At 35.1% G+C, this 20,741-nt stretch overlaps 1 long non-coding RNA gene across 1 annotated transcript in view; it reads left to right on the top strand.

Moving 5' to 3' along the window:
• The window catches only part of LOC129942519 (uncharacterized), a 32,214-nt gene extending 19,201 nt beyond the window's left edge, over nucleotides 1-13,013 (top strand). Inside the window, exon 3 of the long non-coding RNA XR_008781058.1 lies at nucleotides 9,233-13,013. This is a non-coding gene — a long non-coding RNA (uncharacterized LOC129942519). The remainder of the gene's footprint in view (nucleotides 1-9,232) is intronic.
• The last annotated feature ends 7,728 nt before the right edge of the window (nucleotides 13,014-20,741 follow it).

Raw genomic sequence — 20,741 nt, 5'->3', positions numbered from 1 at the left:
AAAATACCGTTTAAGGCCTCCGTTGGGCAAGTACGCATGGCGCCTGTGGTGCCCACGCAAGTTGTTCTCTGAACCTTCCTTAGCTTATCAATATTATAGGCTTTGCTAAGAGCAGGCCACCACACAATCGAACCCTATGTTAAGATTGGACGTACTACGGTGGGTGCGTCCATAAAATCATCTTCGACTGATGTCCCCCCTTTTTGCCGAAAGTTTTGCTGCAGGCGTAGAAGGCAACACAGGTCTTCTTAACCCGTACTTCAATATTTAGTTTCCAATATTTAGTTTCCAGTCTTCCAAGCAACAAAGACCATCTTTCATTTACTTTGTTAATTTAGGTTTTACTGAAGTCTTAAAATACAAACAAATGCTTTTTCGATAGCCTAGCGAGTGCATTTCTACAATCACCTTCACTAAGACTACCGGTAACTTCAATATTCTCAACTGAATTTATTTCATACAAAAAAAGGTGTCGCAATAGCTTGAAGAGAACCAGAGCCTAATGACTTACAACTCTAAACCATTCCTGTGTGCAGATCTGTCAGAAATGGAATGGGCCTACACTTTTATGCCAAATCCGAACAACTATTTGAAAAAACACTTTTTATAATAAGAATTACTCGTGGCAGATTTGACAATTCGTCGCAAAAGGTAGTACATGTGAAAAAAAAACTTTTGGCAGCACAGGCAGGGATTGAATTCAAAACCTCCAGCTAGACAGTCCTACACACAAACCATCACGTCACGGGTATCCAACTTTTACATGAAGCAAAAGGACGTTTTAGTTTTAAATTTCATATTTCGAAATTCTGACAGCGCTCATATAAGATTTGCTTTCTTTCAAAGCTCTGATATTGGTAAATGCCGAGAGTTATGTTATCTTCATTTGAATTTGGATAATGCCCTACATCCATATTTAATCCTAGTTTTCTGGTATTGATGTCCAGTTTTTCCCTACGAGCGATTTTATTTACAAATTTGGAGATTTCAAAAATTAGCAACGAAAAGCTAACTTGTGTTTTCATTTCAATCGCTCGAGTCCTTGTTTTGCGTTGTGTTTTCTAAACTAAATTAATACTTGTTGGTGCACTTGATGGGGCCCAAATACCTACAATATTCTGTCAATTTTGCCTCCGGGAAGAATTGATAATCCAGCACCGTGTTGTGTCAGTATAAATGCAATAGTAGTTTTATAAATGTCAATTAAATTGAACTGTCCATTATTATCGCCATTGTTATATTAGTTTGAATATTGTATTTTATTTTGCTGACTGTGAGAAGTGCTTTTGGGGGTATTTATTCATTATATACACATTTTATATACATATATATGAAATAGCTTTGATATAATATACATAAATACCTTCCTACTTACGACTCCATTTAGTACAAGATTTTTCAATTAAACAATTAAAAGTTGAAAATGCATTTTCCCAATTCCCATAGAGACAGTGTGAAAATTATATGTGCCCACCATAACCCTTGGATGGAAAAACTATAGAAAGAGGGTTGTTTTGATTTTGAAGATAAAAATAAATAATTGCAGATATAAATCATAAAATACGGGTTTAAGTAAATATCCCTTAAATGCTATTTTATTGTTGTTGTTAGTTGTTCAATGCATTTAGAAGAAAAAAAAAATTAAAATAGAAACCCTTAATTAAATTTTCTAAGGGTGCATAACTGCATAGTTCATTTAGTTAGAATATATAAGGTACACATTCATTAGTGAAAATGAAATGAAAATAATAATTGGATGTTATCCTAGTACTTATTTTGTAATATCGAAATTTTATAAAACAAAGAAATCCCATTTGTAATGTATGTGTTTTAATTATAATTAAGTAGTATAAATTAGTTTTCAATAATGCTTAAATTTAGAATATATGACTATATGGTACATATACGGGAGTGAGGTTGGTTTTCGAAAAAGAAAGGATTTTAATAGATTTTTGGAAATTCAATTGAAGTGTAGTTTAGTTGATTGTATGTTTGTGAGAAGGAATCGTAATTTGATTTTAATTGATAAATTAGACAGATGAGTTTAATTTGATTAATTTGACTCGATGATTAACCTATTCAAGAGTTTAATTTAATATTAAATGATTCTTTATGTTAATTATCAACACACATCTGTTTAAGAAACAGTCAATTTATTTTACTTTTCAAGTTCCTATAAAATTAATTATTTCATTTTAATTTGTTATTCAAATACAAAGAGTAAGCATACAACATTTTAAAAAAGAAACCTGGTTTAAAGTTGGTAGTGCTGGAATTTGACATCTGTCAAACTCTCAGCTGTCATTTGAAGTGTCATAATTTTTTGAATTTTAGCTATTTATTGTAATGAATTGTTAACAATCGAACAACAGGTAAAAATTATTAAAAGTTGATACAATAGTTGTGATTCTAACGTAGCCGTGAAAATAGTGGTAGCATCCCTGATGCCTTCTAGTCTGGCAGATGTGTGTGATCGTAATGCACACTCATACGAAAATATTGCTGCACCAAGTGGAGATTTTGCTGATGATCCGAATTTATCGATTTCCCAGCGGCCATATTAATTGAAAGGTTCGATCACCTTTGTAGCTCGTAGTTTGCATACTTTTATTTTTATTTGAAAAATAAACGTTTGTCAAATATTTTAAGGAATTTTTCAAAAACAAGATACATAGATAGATTTATAGATTAACAAGTTTAGTGAATTTTATTTTTCATCTCTATCTGTATTGGTTTTAGACATTTCTTTATTTTGCAATGACTGGACAATTCAGAGTAGATTATTGCAATATTCGTGGGCTAAGGGCAAATTTTTTGTTGGCATACCGCCATACTATTTTATACAGGCCAGCTGTTTTGGCACTAAGTGAAACCCAAGTAGGTGAGGATTCCAATCCTGCTGAATTTTTTATTCATGGGTATAGCTTGGTGCCTTTATTCTTTTCCCACCATGGCCTCGCCATATACATTAGGAATGATGTTGCTTATCAGCTCTAACCACAATATGATCTTTGCACCAATTCCTTTTTTAATTATATGTGGTTTAAATTCTCCGTGAATAAGCAAATCATTCACTACTGCTTCCTTTATCGAAGCCCAAGTTTGGACAGAGTATCAACTTCTCGTGAATTTGATGCTTTGTCTGATTCCATCCAAAGAATTGTCTCGTCCTATCCTCGCACTGAAATCGTTGTTACGGGTGATTTCAATGTACACAATTCTTCATGGCTTCAACATTCGGGCCAGTCAACACCAGAAGGAGTGTATGCTGAGATCTTCGTTGACTTTTTTCTTACCTCTGTGTTCTATCTTCTCTAAGCACATCTGTCCATTGTGTCATATCAGCAAATTTCTCGTGTCAAAACTGGCAATACAAGAAAGCCAACTGGGATGGCCTCAATAATTACTTAGGATCTTTAACTGGTCACTATGCTTCCTCGATAGTGACGTTGACGCCAGCACTGATATGATCACAAGTTTAATTCTCCTGGGAATGAGAACTTTTATACCAAACAGGGTTAAAAGTATCAGACCCAAGGAAAACGCTTGGTTTGATGCGAGCTGTAAAGAGGTTATTAGGGCCAAAGAGGTTAGTTTCCGTTGCTATAAAGCCAACCGTACTGAGGAAAGCCAAAAAAATTTCAAACAAGCCAGGAAGGCCTGCAACGCCCATATTCTACGGACCAAATTTTTACATGACCAAAATTTACGGCAAAAAATACTGCAATGTCCATAAGGCAGTACAAATGTTTGGTCATTTGTAAAAAACATGAGGAATTCTTCCTCTTCTTCGGTTCCTACGCTCGTTGTCAATGACACTCCTTTTGTTAGCTCTTTAGAGAAAGCTAATCTCTTTGCTAGGCAGTTCGCCGCCAATTCTACGCTGCCAGTGAGTGTCCACCTGTACTTGACTGAGTTAGTGATTCTATGGGACCAATCTTTTTTCGCACTCGTACTGTGGCAAGAGTCCTAAGAGATCTAAACACACATAAGTCTGCTGGTCCGGATGGTATCCCCGCTATTGTTCTGAAGAGCTGGCAAAACCACTGCGTAAGCTTTTTCATCTGTCCTACTCCTCAGGTCTCGTTCCGAGCGGATGGAAAACGGCATTTGTCCAGCCTATTCCAAAAAAAGGCGAATCTTCTTCACCCTCTAACTACCGACCGATTGCACTTACGTCCCTTCTTTCCAATTTCATGGAAACGCTGATTAATTATCAGCTCAACAAATATCTTGAAGATCGAAAGCTTCTTAATGACCGGCAATATGGCTTTCGTAGCAATAGGTCCACTGGTGATCTCATGGTTCATCTCACCGAACAGTGGAGCAAATCTTTACATCGTTTTGGAGAAAGTGAGATTATTGCACTTGATATTTCAAAAGCATTTGATAGGGTTTGGCATCAGGCTCTCTTATCGAAAATGCGTGCATTCGGTTTTCATGAATCCCTCCTTCATTGGATTAGTAATTAGCTTTCGGATATAATAAAAGTAGTATTGGATGGATTCAAGTCTGAAAACCATAAAATAAATGCTGGTGTGCCCCAGGGCTCTGTTTTATCTCCAACACTCTTTCTCATTTTTATTAATGATCTCCTGTCTGCAACTTCTAATCCAATACATTGTTTCGCTGACGATAGTACTCTTAGCTTTTCATTTTTGTTTTTAGATTCACACCCCTCTTCTTCGGATATGGAACTGCAACGACAAAATATGATAAGCTCATTAAATTCTGACCTAAAGAGCATTGTACAATGGGGAATAAGAAACCGGGTGGAATTTATAGCTTCGAAAACGTTATGCTGTCTTGTATCGTTAAAGCGAGATATACCCCCATTGCCATTATCCATGGATGGCACTTGCATGGAGAAAATTGAACACCTCGATATTCTCGGTATGTGTATCACCAACCACCTCTTGTGGAATGATCACATACGCGATGTCGCCAAAAATGCGGCAAGGTGTTTGGGTTTCCTTAGGCGATGCAAGAAATATTTCACCCCTTCTGATCTGGCTGTTATCTACAAGACTTACATACGTCCAAAGCTTGAGTACAACTCCCATCTCTGGGCTGGTGCTCCTGCAACTTACTTAAACCTCTTGGATAGTATTGAACGTAGAGCTTTTAAATTGATAGATGATAATATCATCAAAAGTTCATTTACTTCGCTTGAACATCGTCGTAAAGTCTCTTGTCTGACCCTTTTTTACCGTTATTTTAACGGCTTATGCTCTTGTGAAATAACCAGTTGCATTTCTCCCCTTAAACAGTTCAACCGTAATACTTGCGCTTCTAGGAATGCTCATCAGTATACCCTCGAGCCCAACTTTGGTCGTGCTGTCAAATACAGAGATTCGTTCTTTAGCCGTACTAAGCGAATGTGGAATACCTTACTACACTCTGTCTTTCCTAGTCATTGCACTTTTCAGGAATTCTAAACCAATGTGCACCGACATCTGCTTTTAAACCCTCTCTCCTCTTCCTACTGCTAACACTGCGTTTCTGCATAATAAGGGTAGTAATATCCCCCTGAGTGTGTGTTTATTATAAAAAAAAGCTAACGTAAATAACAGCCTATTTCTATGAGGCAAATATGCTAAAGTTATTCCAATTCCTAAAAACTCTAACCCCGAAAGTCTTTCCGAATTATGGCCAATCAGTCTTTTATCATTCATTTTTGTCGAAGACATTAAAAAAAATTTAGTAGAACAAATTCAAGAAAGTGTTAATATAAACATTATTTTAATATGATAATCATTACCAATGGATCGTAACAAAATCAATGCAGTGGTGATCTTAATTTTTCAAAAGCTTTTGTCAATTTAAAGTTTAAAAATACCTTTAAATTCTTTCTATTTATGAAATCGCTCATTACGAGTCGAAACAGACCTTTGAATGTCTTATCTAATTTTTGTCAACACAGGTGTCCCACAAGGATCTGTTTAGGTCCTCTTCTTTTCTGCATCTTCATAAATATCCTCCCAGATGGTATTGCAATTTGAAAATTGTAATGTGTACGAGTATATTTATGCAGATGATGTTAAAATGTTTCTATCTAGAAGATCTGGGTTGTTAGGAGTATGCTTAGTTAAACAACAAGATTAAACCCGTTGAAATTGATTTGAATGATGTGTTCGAGAAGTGAAATATCAGTTAGGCATGTACTCCGTCTTAATTTAAAAGGCTTTATCTTAATCCTTACGCTGAAAGAGTTAAATACCTTGGTCTTATGGTAAATAGTAAAATGAGTTGTTGTGGCGGTGCGGTGGCTTTTGGAGTCTTAGAAAAAAAAAAAAACATCAGAGATCAGAGTCTCGAGAATGGATTTTGGATTATGAAAATGCCTTATTCAACTAAAAATTAATTTTATTGCTGAACAAACTTTTCTAGTGAAAATCAGAATCGGGCAGCTATCTTCTTTTGGGCCCATTCAATGAACATCGCAACGCATTTGATGGTTGTTCAGCTTCAATTCTAGAATAAGTTTGTAAGCCAGCAAACAGAGATACTTTCGCAAAATCTTCCATAAAGTTGAAGGATACAGGTCCAATTTTTGCACGTAATGGTGGATGGACTCATTCCGGTCGTTTCGATATCGTGCTCCATGGTAGCAATAGCGTCTTAGATGCGCACTGTAAGTCGTTATTCACCATATAACGTTCCTATTTTTTTCGTCTTCAGTTAAACTAGCTTTAGCGAAATCAGTGGGAATAAAGTGTCTCAGTGTTGCGAAAGTGCACAAAACGGGTGAATCTGCTTCTATTTATTTGAATAAGATCTCATCTCGACTTGTAAATCCATCAAAATCTACATTGAAATATTTCTTACCTCTTGAACAGTCTTAGAATCTATAGATGTGTATCGTACTGCTCTATTTGCTCTTTTCATATTACATTGGTGAACTTCATGTCTAAGGCAGTTCAGAAGGCTAAAACGTTTAAGGATCCATTCTTCTACTGAACAAGCTCCCAAAGTCCTTAGTAATTAAAAATATCTAAATAAAATACAAAATTAACAATGTACAAAATCTTTTAAAACAGGAATTAAGGAGTTTAATCTTTAATAAATATAATAAACAGTAATGGACCAAAGTGACTCCCTTGAGGTACACCAGAATTGAATCTAAATTAATATGAAGAATGAAGGGTTACTTCTGAACATGATGCTATAAGATCTTTTTTCAAGATATGACAAAGCCCACAAAACTAAACGGTCGTTAAGTTCAATTTTAAGGTATGACGAAGCCCACAAAACTAAACGGTCGTTAAGTTTAATTTTACTTAATTTTATAATCAACGTGGGTTATGCAATTTTGAATGGAAATCCGAACGAAAATATATTTTTTAGTTGTTTGTTGCAAGGCCATTGACAATGGTTCAGATGCATTTTATATTTGTAGACGGTTTTTTTTTGTTTCAAATTACTATATACCGTTGAGAACAAAACCATCAAAAGCTACTTGTTGAAACTACCATCAATTCAATATTTATGTTAATTCTTATAAACCAAATAAAAATCCCTCCGATGATGCCATGTCTCGTTCAAAATGCAATTGAAACACGAAACCAACCACCTGCATCCACCTGATGCATCAAAAACAAAATACGACTCCATCAGAATCAGAAGAATTGAAATTCATATGCAATAAATCTTCTGCAAAACCCACCCACACACCTTTTCATTTCTACATATACCTATGAGTACATATATATCAGTCAACTTTAAATCAATAACACCTGTCATTGCTGCTGTCGTAATTCCATCAGCACAACAGCATCCGCTGCCGAATGCCGCCCGCCACACATAGATGAAGAAGAATTTGTCTCGCCTGACGCCTAAAGCTTCCAACACAATGATACACCCAACAAAAGTACAATAAGGTATACCAGCGGTACATGTACTCTTATAGTATAGTGCACCAATGTGCACAGTACAGAGTTATATTGGGAGTATCATGTAGCCAAAATCTCCCTGCAACATCATATTCACTTTGTGACGTTATTTAGAGTTCCTAGCACACCTTCTCTGCCTCTGCCTCTGTCATATATACCTCTGTCATCATTTGGAAGCTACTACAATAGGGAAGTAGACGAAATATGCGCAGCAAACACTTGACTCCATATTTCTCAATAGTGAAACTAAAACTAAGTTAAGTTTTGCCTTATATGAGTATCAACCCTCGAGACACAATAGCAAGCAGCCCCCCTGAAGCCATTCTTCCCACTCGAAATATCTCGCGCATCAGAAAACAATAACGAGATGGAAGAAAAAAACAGAAAATATGTTTCTCACGTGGCTTCACAACTCCTTTACTGGCACCGTGCTGGCGAGATATCAGATACGAATGTATCTTATTTGCATTCATATGTTTGATTGTTGCATCATCATCATCATCATCGTCAGCATCATCATCATCTACATCGCGAATAACGTTACAAAGTCATATAATATATAGGTTGGTAGTTAGTTTGGTGTTAAGACTCAGAGCACAGAGAGGTAACTTTGGTGCGGATTCGGATAAAGTTTCAAAGTTGGATCTCTGTTGCTGCTATTTCGCGCTATTCACTTCACACTACGTATACGTAACTGTTAACCAAGATTCAAATACCTAGAGCTTAGTTTGATACCTACGACGACGATGACGACGAGACAACGCAACGCGATGTGCTGGGGAATGGTTTCGATTCACATCTTTCAGATACTAGGTGAAATGATAACCCATTGCATTTTGTCGTACAAACTCACGTCTCCTATTACCTACCTACTGCTGCTTTTGTAGAGTACAGAACAATAGTAATATGAAAATGGATAGTCTGGAATGTAACGTTACATTTAAGCCCGATAAAAAGGTATTTACATAGGTTTAGGAAGATAGAGCAGCATTTAGTATACCGACAATACAACAATAGTAAAAACAAATATCTTGCATCCGTGACTTTTTGTTCTCATATATAAATCTTAATACCCGTGTTTTTTTGGTATCCGCAGTACAGTAGAAATTTACACGAATAACGACCAACAAATACGACATCCCCAGTAGAATCACTGCCGATAAAAGGTATAAAGTAAAACCCTGCTTTGGATTAGATTTGACTTTAATTCGAGTTTCAAAATTCTTATATTGATTGATAATTTTAGCTTTATTTATTTTTGGATTGTTTGATAGATTTTTATTATTGTTTAGTTAACTTTGCGTGACATTTAATAATAAATTTCTTTTAATTCTTTTTAGGTAAGTTCAACTTTTAATACTTCAAACTTTCTTCACTGCGTAAGTCCATTAAAGTGATAAACGATTCATAAAAATTGTACATTTTAAAATTAAATATAACAATTTATCAGGAGCTGTTGGTAAAAATACAATTTAAAATGAATTAAGCAAATTTACATTAAATTTTAGGAGTTTTAACATGTGACCTTTGTGGTACACCGAAAGTCTTAAACAATTATTGAAACATTGATGTTGACGGATACGCTGTTTTTGACGGATTTTTTTTTGTTGTAAATTCAATGTTCCTAGATTTTTAATCTTATCTGCGTTTTAATTGCTTTTGAAATTTGTTTGCTCAAAGTTTTGGTAACGCATGGTTTTCAATATGGCAATACTTTTTTGTTTGAGTTAACGTTTTTGACAGCTGTCACATACCATTTGTCACATTTCTCATTTGAAACCTTTTCCTGAACAGCTATTGGAAATCATGCATCGCACTGCGTCAAGTATTTGTTCGAAATAATTGCCCAGCAAAGTCGTTAATAATTAGAATCTTTGCACTACACTGCGAACCGAAAATGATATTCCTGCTGAACATGAGAGTACTGAAGAATACCCTAATAAGTCAATTACCCATCACGTGAAATAATGGGAGGAGTACTCACCCACTTTATGAAAAAATTTTCGAAAGGATTTTGATCTTACAAAATCCAACTCATGTTAGAATTGGTTCATTGTCCCTAACCGGGATGTTCGCTGATCCCGATTGTTATAAGAACATTTTGTCTAGCGATGATAAATCATGGACGACCTTTGGTTCCAACAACTTAATGACGCTTCATGTAATACAGTCAACTAATTAAACAATTTACTAAAGGAAACACTTGATGAGAGCTTTTACGTCTTTGAGTATTTCAATGAAGATTTTTCCGTTCCTTCAAATTTCAAGGTGTCATTGGCTACTCCACAATTTCCCTTGTGAAAACACCATTTACTGTTCTCAAACACCGACCTTATCGACATTAAAGATCAAGCAGCAAGAGTATCATTTTATAAACCTTTATTCTTAAAAAAGAGAGCAGTTTTCGAGATCTTCATTCTTAGACGTTGGTACGTTTGACACTTGATGGTTTTGGTCAAAAAGTAGTGTCCACTGTGAAACATACAACACACTATGATGTTATTTAATTTTGGTATTTTGACAGAACTTGTTTTCCAATTTATTTCAACTTATTACTCATGACTTTTTCCAATCTGTTGACGTATCAACTTTCGTCTTATTAGCCCTACAAAATTTTTTATCGAGTTCGTATTGATTTTTGTTTGTATGTTTGTTTGTTTGTTTGCCCGTTCTTCACATCACAGCGTAGCAATATTATGGAATGATTTTTTATGCATATATAGTTGCAAGGCTGCAAAGTGTTGTTCGCTATTTTTTACCACGGTAAAATATTTTATTCGCAACTCATACAAGAAAATCCTCCACACTTACAATTAGATACTTAGTATATTCTAGAGCACTAATCAGTAGCATATCATTAGGTGCTGCATGTTTTTCGACCTATAATCGTTGCTTATCATTAGGCGGTTAAAAACCTATGCAGAGAGTTATTGACACTAAAGGACAAATTTTGTAATGTACTACAACGTTTTTCTGAACTTATTGCAAGTATTTATCCTTCACACAATAACATACATGACGATCAATTTCTATGTTTAATAGCGATTGTTTTGAAAATAAATTCAAACATTTTGGATTATGTAGCAGGAGATATGAAGGAGTATTTGTCAACATACCCAGTAGAATTTCTTAACTCACTTGCCCTTACATAAGCTCTAATTGAAATAAGGATTGTCAGTATTGCTTACGGGAAATTAGATTCCTCTGATTATGTAATGGTAAAAGACTTCGTGTCACATAACTGGGACAAAACATTACCAGGGGAAAAATCTTAACCAGTTGAAAATGTAATTATTTCTTGAATACCAATAGTTCCAAAGGATTTACCATTCCAATTTAAAAGGCTTAAATTCTCATTAAACTTATTTTTACTATGACAATTAATAAGGCTGCAAGGACAAACACTAAACTGATCAATTTAACAATAGACATTGTTACTTTTGGTCAATTTTTGTTTCTTTTGATTTTGGAAAACTTCCCAACTAGTTCATGTTCCTGGAATTTTTCTAAATGATATTTTGATTTAAACTGAAACGAAATTAGATTATTTTTTTAAACCTGACGAACATGACATGTATAAAGTTCTGAAATGAAACTTCGGTAATGAAGTTCACCACATCGAGGTCTAACATCATCTGGAATTAGTTTCAGTTTTAAAATATAATAAAATAGTTCTTAACAGGTGTAAAAAATGTTGAACAGTTAATTGTTTTGCCGAGACCAAGTACCACAGGACTTGGATGTATGCACTGCATTTAGAGGCACGTATAATCATACATTTTCCTCTATGTCCTACGACTAGTTCGACTAGTTTACTAACCAACCTAATGCGCAACTAAATGCACACATACTTAAAAATAATAATAGATACTTTTTAGTTTATGAAGTTTTACTTTGTGTACCATACAAGAAGTTCTATCACTATGAATATAATATTGTAAAGTTCCTACAAAGTTTCCTGCCCCGTATCATTTCAGAAAACACTTAAACAAGTCCTGCTAATGTTGAGCACTTTACCAGTTGGTACCAACTACCAACATAGGTACCTGTCCTACACTTGTAAAGTTTACCTTCGACATGCAATATCACCATCCTTTGTGCATTTCACTCTTAATAGCCACCACAAGGATAAAGGAAAAAAACGAAAAAGGATGCAGATGCAGGAGAAAAAAAAAAACAAAGTAGATACCTTTTCTTTTCACATTTCATCCTCTTATAATATGAGAGGCAACAACATGTGGCACGTGATACAATCCAATCATCTATTTATCTACAAATGAACAATATCTATGGTACAAGGTACACCAACAAAAGGTGAAGAAAAAGGACCAAGAACCAGAAACTGATGATGGACAGTCATTGTGTGTCTTGCTTCTTCTTTTTTAATCTATGTAGGTACCTATATATCATTACAGACGTATAGAAATGCCTGGCGCATATTATGCAACCTGATGGTCATTGTGTGAAAGGTACACCTGTCCATGATGTAGCGCCTTCTTTGGCATGGTTGTTCTTTGGAAGCATATTTTCATTTAGGAAGGAATACCTATATACGATTATTTGGAGTATGGCAGTTAGTTTCTTATAGGAGGTTAATTTGCAAATCAAGAAAATTATACAGGCCTAGAAACGATTTGCATATTGTTTAAAAACAAAATTTTAGTAAGGTTTAATGTATATTTGAAAGTCCTATCAATAAAATTATGTGTAAAATATAACATCGCCAGGCGTTTTCGAAAGTTCCAGTTTCGGATGACTTTGGCACATAAAAAGACTGAATTTGACCCATGGCATCGGCCGATTGCGTCTTGAGTTGTGTGGCACGTAGCTCCATCCTGTTAAAACCATATCTCTTCAATGTCTATATCATCCAATCCAGACCAAAAGAAGTTGTGGGCATCAATTTTTAACTATCCCTGTCCAACATTATTTTCGAAGAAGTACGGACCGATATTATTTGGATGTAATGGTACCTCGGGGCTTCCTTCTAAGCTGAAAGGTCCAGGTTGAGTCCCTTGCAAAACGTGAGAGGCTGATTATACTGATATGATTTAGATCGTTTAGATCGTTAAAGAAGAATTCTCCTAGGTAATTCGTGCGTTTTCGAGCTAGAGCAGGGCATGTGCAGAGAAGATGAGGAACTGTTTCTTCCTTTTCCTCGTCCAAACAGCTTCTGCAAAAGTCATTTGAGAATATGCCTAGTCTCGTGGCGTGCTTTCTTATTAGACAGTGTCCGGTTATGACACCTATTATCGAGCTTATATGCGATCCGCTCAGGGAAAGCAAGCATCTTGAACGTTTTAAATCCAGTGTTGGCCAGATGTTTTTTGTGACTTGACACGTGGTGATGTTGTTCCACCTGGTGCCTGCCCTCCTCACAGCGTCTTGCATTAGCAGCAGTTTACAAGTAGCGATTGGTATGCCAGTACTTGCCAAACGTAGTAGGATGGGCTGTACTGTACCGTTCCTGGCGAGTTCATCTGCCTTACAGTTACCTGGAATGTCTCTATGGCCTGGCACCAAGCAAAGGTGACTATTAAACTGTTGTGCCATCTCCATTAGAGATAATCGACAGTTATGGACTGTTATAGAGTTTGTAGAGACAGAGTCCAGAGATTTGCTAGCGGCCTGGCTATCTGAGAAAATACGGATATCAGATATTGATATCACGTTTTCTTTAAGCCAGGACTAGACTTCCCGCCAAAAGTTCCGCCTCGAAAACGCTACAATGATTGAGAATTCGGAATGAAAGACTTAATTTCAGTCGTTCAGAGTACACACCGCCACCAACCCTTTTCTTGTTTTTGACCCATCTGTGTAAAAATGGATTGACTCATCCTTCAAGAATGTCCTATCCTCCCAAAAAGATCTGGAAGGTATAGAAATCTGGAAATTTCTGTCGAATTGCAGTTGGGGGATGGTGTAGTCTGTGTGCTTTGGAATTGATGCTAAATACCTAAGAGTTACGTTGTCCAATGCCGCAGATGGGGTCGTGCAAGCTGAACGTTGGACTCTATTTAGCTTATCCCTGTTTATACCATTCTCTAAAGCAGTCAACCATGTTGCCACACCGTACATTAAAATCGGCCTGATTACCGATGTGTATAGCCAATGTGTGATTCTGGGTTGTAAACCCCATTTATTACCAATAGCTTTTTTGCAAGAAAAGAGAGCTTCAGTAGCTTTTTTGACTCTTTCCTGTACGTTGCGTTTCCAATTTAGTTTTTTATCGGTTTTGTGTGGGTTAACAGTTAACACCCAGTCCAGACCGATCGGCTCAAAGTATTAGTGTGTCCAATGCATTTTGTAAGAGTTCTTTTAGGATGTTAAGATGCTTTCCTGAAACTGCTATATCAACGTCGTCCGCATAGGCTTTCACTCTGAAGCCCTCCGTATCCAGACTAGTTAGGATTTCATTCACCACTAGGTTCCAGAGGAGAGGGGATAAAACACCACCTTGCGGTGTCCCTCTACTAACGAATCGTCTACCAGAAGAGTTGCCCAGTTTTGAGTTAATTATTCTGCCAAGGATGATTCTACCAAAATTGATATCAACCTTCAACTGCTCTGAAACACGATCTGTGTATGGCCGTTTGGTTTCTGCTCCTGGGTAAGTTGGATTTCGCATGATGGGTACATGCGCAAATCACGATACAAAACTCGCCATGTTGTAGTCTGCGATAGGCCAAGTTCGTCTGCGTTACACCGTCGTTGCGGAATTGACTGCCTCGGAAACTATTGACGCTTTTACGAATAGTGGCGTTATTTTCGGCGGATGTTAAGTTTCACTGACGTGTGGGTGTTAAATGATTTTTCACTAACCCGGTGGACTTGAATTTTAATAGTTGACTTGGAAGGACGACCATGTACCCCATAAAAAAGGCGTAACGCCAGGGAAGTAGATCAATGAATTTCTTATGTGAACACTTCTCTAAACGACTCATCTCTCTTAGAGGCGATTTTAATCGCCAGGTTTATCTCCACGTAGTTTTTCCTGTGGATTTGCCTAAAACCTTTTGGTAAAAACGGATTGTCCAAAGACTTCGCTATTTAAAAACAATATTTTTGCTGTTGTTGCCGACATATTCACAGATATGCTGAAAATTCCCACTTGTATTTACTTTTTAGTAAGAAAATCACAAGTAGCAATTCCTGGACTAAAGATCGAAGAACCCATATTTTTTGGGCAATAATTTGGTTTTGTAAATAAATCTGTTAGCGTAAAAATGGCAATCATTGCATTGATGATTTTCCTATGTTTACCTATCTGGGTCCCCAGAGGCACTTCTCCCGAATTTCTGTCAGCATGAATTAGGTTAAAGTGAGTGAAGACAATCCTCGATTTTGAAACATTCCTTATAAGCGATCTCCTTGTATTAATGCGGGGTGTTGCAAATCCTTGAGCTTCCCCCAAGAAATAGTCTATCTAATACAGAATGATTTTTTTTTTAAATTGAACCATTTGTTCCTGAGATAAGCGCCTTCAAACAAACAAATAAACACGCAATCAAACACGCTTTATAATATTTATGATAAATGTTTATATCCAATATTAGACTTCTTTTGAGTATGTCCAAAAGTTTTATTTTCCTATATTGAAATTATGTAGATTTGTTTTCAAAAAAGGTTAAAAAAAATGTCAATTTCATCAAAGTTGGAGATTTTGTAAGTTTGCCTTTGTTATTTCTCCAAGTAGCATTTTCAAGAATGTTTGTTTTGTGTTTTCCTGAGTCTATATACAAAATACAAGCAACTTATTCTGTTTCTGTTTCTGGGGATTTTAAGTCCTGAAAAATATGTTTACAACCTCTATATACTCGTATACGGTTTTATCATGAATCATACACCACCGGTGTTTGCTAATGTTAGCATCCATATCCAGAGGGCAGTTTAGTTAGTACTTTTCAGTGTTTTAGGTTTATTTAAGCTTTGTGTAAATAAGCAGATGTACTGTACTCTATACTTACCTAAGGTAAGGGTACTCTCTATGGCCAAGTGCTAACAATATTTTAGTTTCTAAACACAATAACCATAAAATATCAACCCCAAAAAAACACTAATTTTTGTTCTTTTTGTAGAATGGTGGTGTTTTTCAGTTGTTGTTTTTGAAGTTACATGTTCTTTTCGAATTTATGATTTAACTTACCTATGTACTTTATATTATACAATATGTACTCGTACAAGGTATAAGGATGACAAAAAAGTTCTGTGTTGATGAGAGCAAATTTTAAGTGCTAGCTCTGTATAAAAAGGAATACAATATTATAGAGTTCTAATATATTATTCAACAATACCAGAAGGGATTCTTTCTTTTTTTGAATTGAGAGTTGAGAGTTTGAGTTACTTTTTGAAACTTATTTTGTTTTTGTAGTAAAATTAAAAATTTAGAGGAATTTTCTGTGTAAAATATATTTTAAAAGGGAGTAATATTTAGAAGATGGAAAAGTTTTATATAAAATAAACACACAAATTAAAGAAAGAAATATGAGTTGCTTGACACTTTTGACAAAATTAAAATTTAGACGGACACTTAGCAGAACATTCCTGAATATAATAAACTGTCAGCATGGGAGTGTTTTCAGTCACCCAAACACAATTTTTATTTGTTGATGCCTCAATCAATAACTGATATTGACAAATCAAATTGTTACTTAGCCTCGGTGCACAATTGTTTCATGTTAACATAAATTTCATACTTACTCAAGGTGGTGCTGTAGTCTGGAATGGACCAACATGCGTCTCCAGGCAGCTCAGTCCCTAGCTATAGCTGTTTGCAGTTTTTTATCCCACCGGTAGAGGTCCTCTCCTAACTGCGTGTTCCACCTTTGTAGGGTCTAACTCAACTGCACTCACCCTTGGGATCGTATTAGAAGACCTTACGGTCTGAAGCTTTGATGTCCATTCGCTCTGGACTTTTATTCTTTTAACTAGATCAGTTTCGTTGTATCTTTTTCGTCACGCTCCGTCTTCTATGGAGGCGGGGCTAAAAATCACCCGAAGAATCTTTCTCTTGAATTATCCTAAGATTTTCTCATCATGCTTTGACAAGGTTCAAGTCACTATGATATTAAGAGTGTTATAGGGGTTGACTTTAGATGCTCAAGAGAGGACCTTATACCTCAATTGTGCCTCTATCTAGTTGATGATTAGTTTTTGCACAGATCATTGCTTTGTCTAAAACCTTTATTGACATCAAAAGCATCGTTTCCAACCATGATACAGCGTGTATTCTGTATCGTTATTCTGAAAAAATGAAGTCGTTTGACATGGATTCCAAAACTGAGAATTGCTGTGTAAAGTACTTTTCTATAGAATAAATTTTTGGTATCGATTTTATGTTCATGAGTTTTTTCCAGACTCTGTGTGAATGTGAATATTTGATCAATGGGGGACTTTTCTGCACTCAAAAAAAAAAACTGGTACCGGTGACCAGATTTCCCGCTAAATTTATCCAGAAAAGGTGGTTTTTAGATTCCTACCAGGCGTCTTGGTAAAATTTTCCAGAAAATCGTTTTAAATTTTACCAGGAGATTTTTCAAAGAATTCTTGGTAAAATACTCCAGATTTTTGTTAGAATATACCAGGAGAATTATTTTTCCTGGTAAAAATTATAGCGGGATTAAACCCAGTATTCTTGTAGAATATACCAGGAATTGTTTTTTTCCTGGTAAAAATATACTAGAATTCTGGTAAAATATACCAGTAATATTTGTTCCTGGTAAAAATGTACCAGAATTCTGGTAGAATATACTAGGAATATTTTTTCCTGTTAAAAATGTACTAGAATTCTGGTAGAATATACTAGGAATATTTTTTTTCTTGGTAAAAATGTACCAGAATTCTGGTAGAATATACCAGGAATATTTTTTTCTGGTAAAATATAACAGGAATTTTTTTTCCTGGCTTGATAGGTATACTGTACTAAATATGATTTTTACCTAAGAGGAAAATATATACCAGACAATAAAATTCCTGGTTTTATTTACCAGAAAAAAGATAGTTCTTAAACTCATAGAATTTCTGGTATTAGTAACAAGAAGGCTGGTTTTATCAACCAGGAAAAAATATACCAGACAGAAAAATTCCTGGTTTTATTTGCCAGATAAAAGATAATTTTTAGACTCCCAGTATTTCTGGTAATAAGTACCAGAAGACTGGTTTTATCTATCAGGAACAAAAATATACCAGACAGTAAAATTCCTGGTTTTATTTACCAGAAAAAAAGATAATTTTTTAACTCCCAGTATTTCTGGTAATAAAAACCAGAAGACTGGTTTTATGTACCAAGAAAAATATACCAGAAAATAAATTTCCTAGTTCTATTTACCAGATTCCAGATAATCTTCATTTTTCTACCAGGATGCTGGTATTATTTACCAGACAATTTTCTGTCAAAAATTTTACCAGGAAGCCAGATTTCTGGTAAATAAAACCAGATTTCTTTTTACCAGGAAATCTGGAGCTATTTACCACGAAATCTGGAGTTTTTTGATTTTTACCATGAGTGTGGTCTGCATTGTTTTATTAAAGATGCTTCGTCGGTATAATAGCATTGATTTGAAATTTCAGCGGAACAATAATAGCTTCGTTTTCAAGTTTGAGAATTGTTCCTCCAAATACTTTACAACATCCCGAACGTAGCAGCATAAGATTTCTCGATACGGCTAGCTTGTTTGTTTCTGCCTTCAGTATTTACAATACTTCGAAGAACACTGTTCCTCCAAACAATTTCTCGATACCGACAGCTAATTTGGTTCTGCCTTCAGTATATTGACAATACTTTGAAGAAATTAAATCTCTACTGCTTGTTGAGCAATGTTTATCAGTGAGGATTAGTGGAATGTTCCCAAGCTTGAGATTTTAGTTTTTCCCGTCTTGATTACCAATCCCATTGATTTCTGTTTGTCTCTCCACCCCTGTTGTCATTTGATGGAGAACCATTGTATAGCACCATAAGATAGCAAACATACATCGTCTGAGTAATAGTATTAGACGTTTCAGGTTTGTTGTCAGAGTTCATCGTATAAGTCTGTTTCCCTTCATCATCATAGCTGATCATCGATAGGAAAAATCTGTCTGACTTCACTCTAAAACTCTTTGATATTTGGACTCCTTTAAAATCACCGAAATACCCCTCTTCTGCAAAGCAAGCCAGATCTCACTGTTTACCCTGTCAAAAATTGGTGAACAACAGGTGAAGTGGTAATCGATATTCAACTCACTCCGAAATGTGATTACTGTTGTTGAATCTAGTGCATAATTCTGCTTGGTCCGCGTCGTCAAGTGTTGCTTTGAGGTGTTCTCCTACGATTTCTAAGACAATCTTCGCTATATTTTGACGACTAAAAGCGACTCATGAATAGCTTTAAAGTTTTCCAGTTTTTGCTTCTTTGAATCATTTTTATGCCTCAAAATAAAAATCAACTTTTTCCAAAGTTGTTGCTGTCCGATAAACATATGACGTCCCACAGAGACAATCCATATAAACCTATTTTATCGATAAAGCCCCATTTGAATTTTATACAAATGTACATTCGAATGATAGATACAATTTCTCAATTTAAAAGTCAATAACACAGGAAGTTGACTATGACAGTGAATAATAAATAGACGACATCGTAAGAAGGGAAGACACATTATAGTACTTTTGAGTACACTGTGTAAATACTGTTTTGACAACGACTGTCACATGCAGTAGATAATGTAAAATTAAGAAAAAAAAAATTCATGTAGCTTATTCTGTCATCCAAAGATGTGTTTTCGGTCTTTGTTTGTTTTGCAAATAATAAATATAAAATATGCGCCTAAAAGAAACAAAATAAATCACCAAAAAAGGCCAATATTTTGTTAAATCGTTCTCCAATAAGTTGTATGAGTCATTTTTTTAATGACCATATCGGGACATTCTGCACGACGCATAGACGAAAACCTTCCCCGACGATGATGGTAAGTTAATTATAAATCCACCAGATGTGCGTAGATACATTTTTACATTTATTTGTGAACGATGGAAATGTATTTTGTGATTGAATAGTAAATTAGTTAGCGATTCAATTGATTGAATAACATACCAAAATTAAAGCTGTGTTAAATGATTCATCGGAATGTTCTTTGAGATTGCATTGCAAAATTTGGTCAAAAAATCTCGACTTTAATTATTTATTTATAGAAAATCATGTACAAATGTAGGTATGTATATATATTATTTAATTCCTTTCATGTAATATAAATCACTATGGAATTTTTAATAACAAGAGTTAAACAGTTGCTTAATGAACTTTAGTAAAAAATGTTCAACTAGCAAGGCGTCAATTATGTTGAGCTTATCTGCGTAGACAGCGACCTAAAATAGCCCTTTGCAAAAGGGTAATAAATGAACACGATTTGCAAAACATTGCTTAGTAGTTTGTATATTTAATATAAAATGACAAACCAAACCGAGCATAAATCAAGTGACAGCTGTCAAGATAGCGAACTGTCATGACGTCTAAAAACCGAGAATCAACATTCTACGGACCGTCGAAAAATGTAAAGAAGTTAATTCAATAAATTCAACAAATCAAATATTGCAGTAAGAAACTATGTTATTTTTATATTTGAAAGTTGCTACAGTTAAACATCTTTCAGAATAATTTAAAAATATATTGTACAAAATTTGACGAAATTTACTAGAACTGAGGATATGTCAAGAAACTATCAGAAATAATTTATATTGAAGTTGTTTTATGTTGTTAATTTTATAAATTGAATCGGATTAAAATGATACATGGAAAGGGGTTCGTTCGTAGATTATGGTCTAAGTAAAATGGTTCTTCACGTAAAACAAAATAAGATATTTCATCTTGAATT

Source organism: Eupeodes corollae, chromosome 1 (genome assembly GCF_945859685.1).
Source record: "Eupeodes corollae chromosome 1, idEupCoro1.1, whole genome shotgun sequence".
Classification (NCBI taxonomy): Eukaryota; Metazoa; Arthropoda; class Insecta; order Diptera; family Syrphidae; genus Eupeodes; species Eupeodes corollae.
Note: the sequence above shows the minus strand (reverse complement) of the source record. Positions and strands in the feature narration are given on the sequence as shown.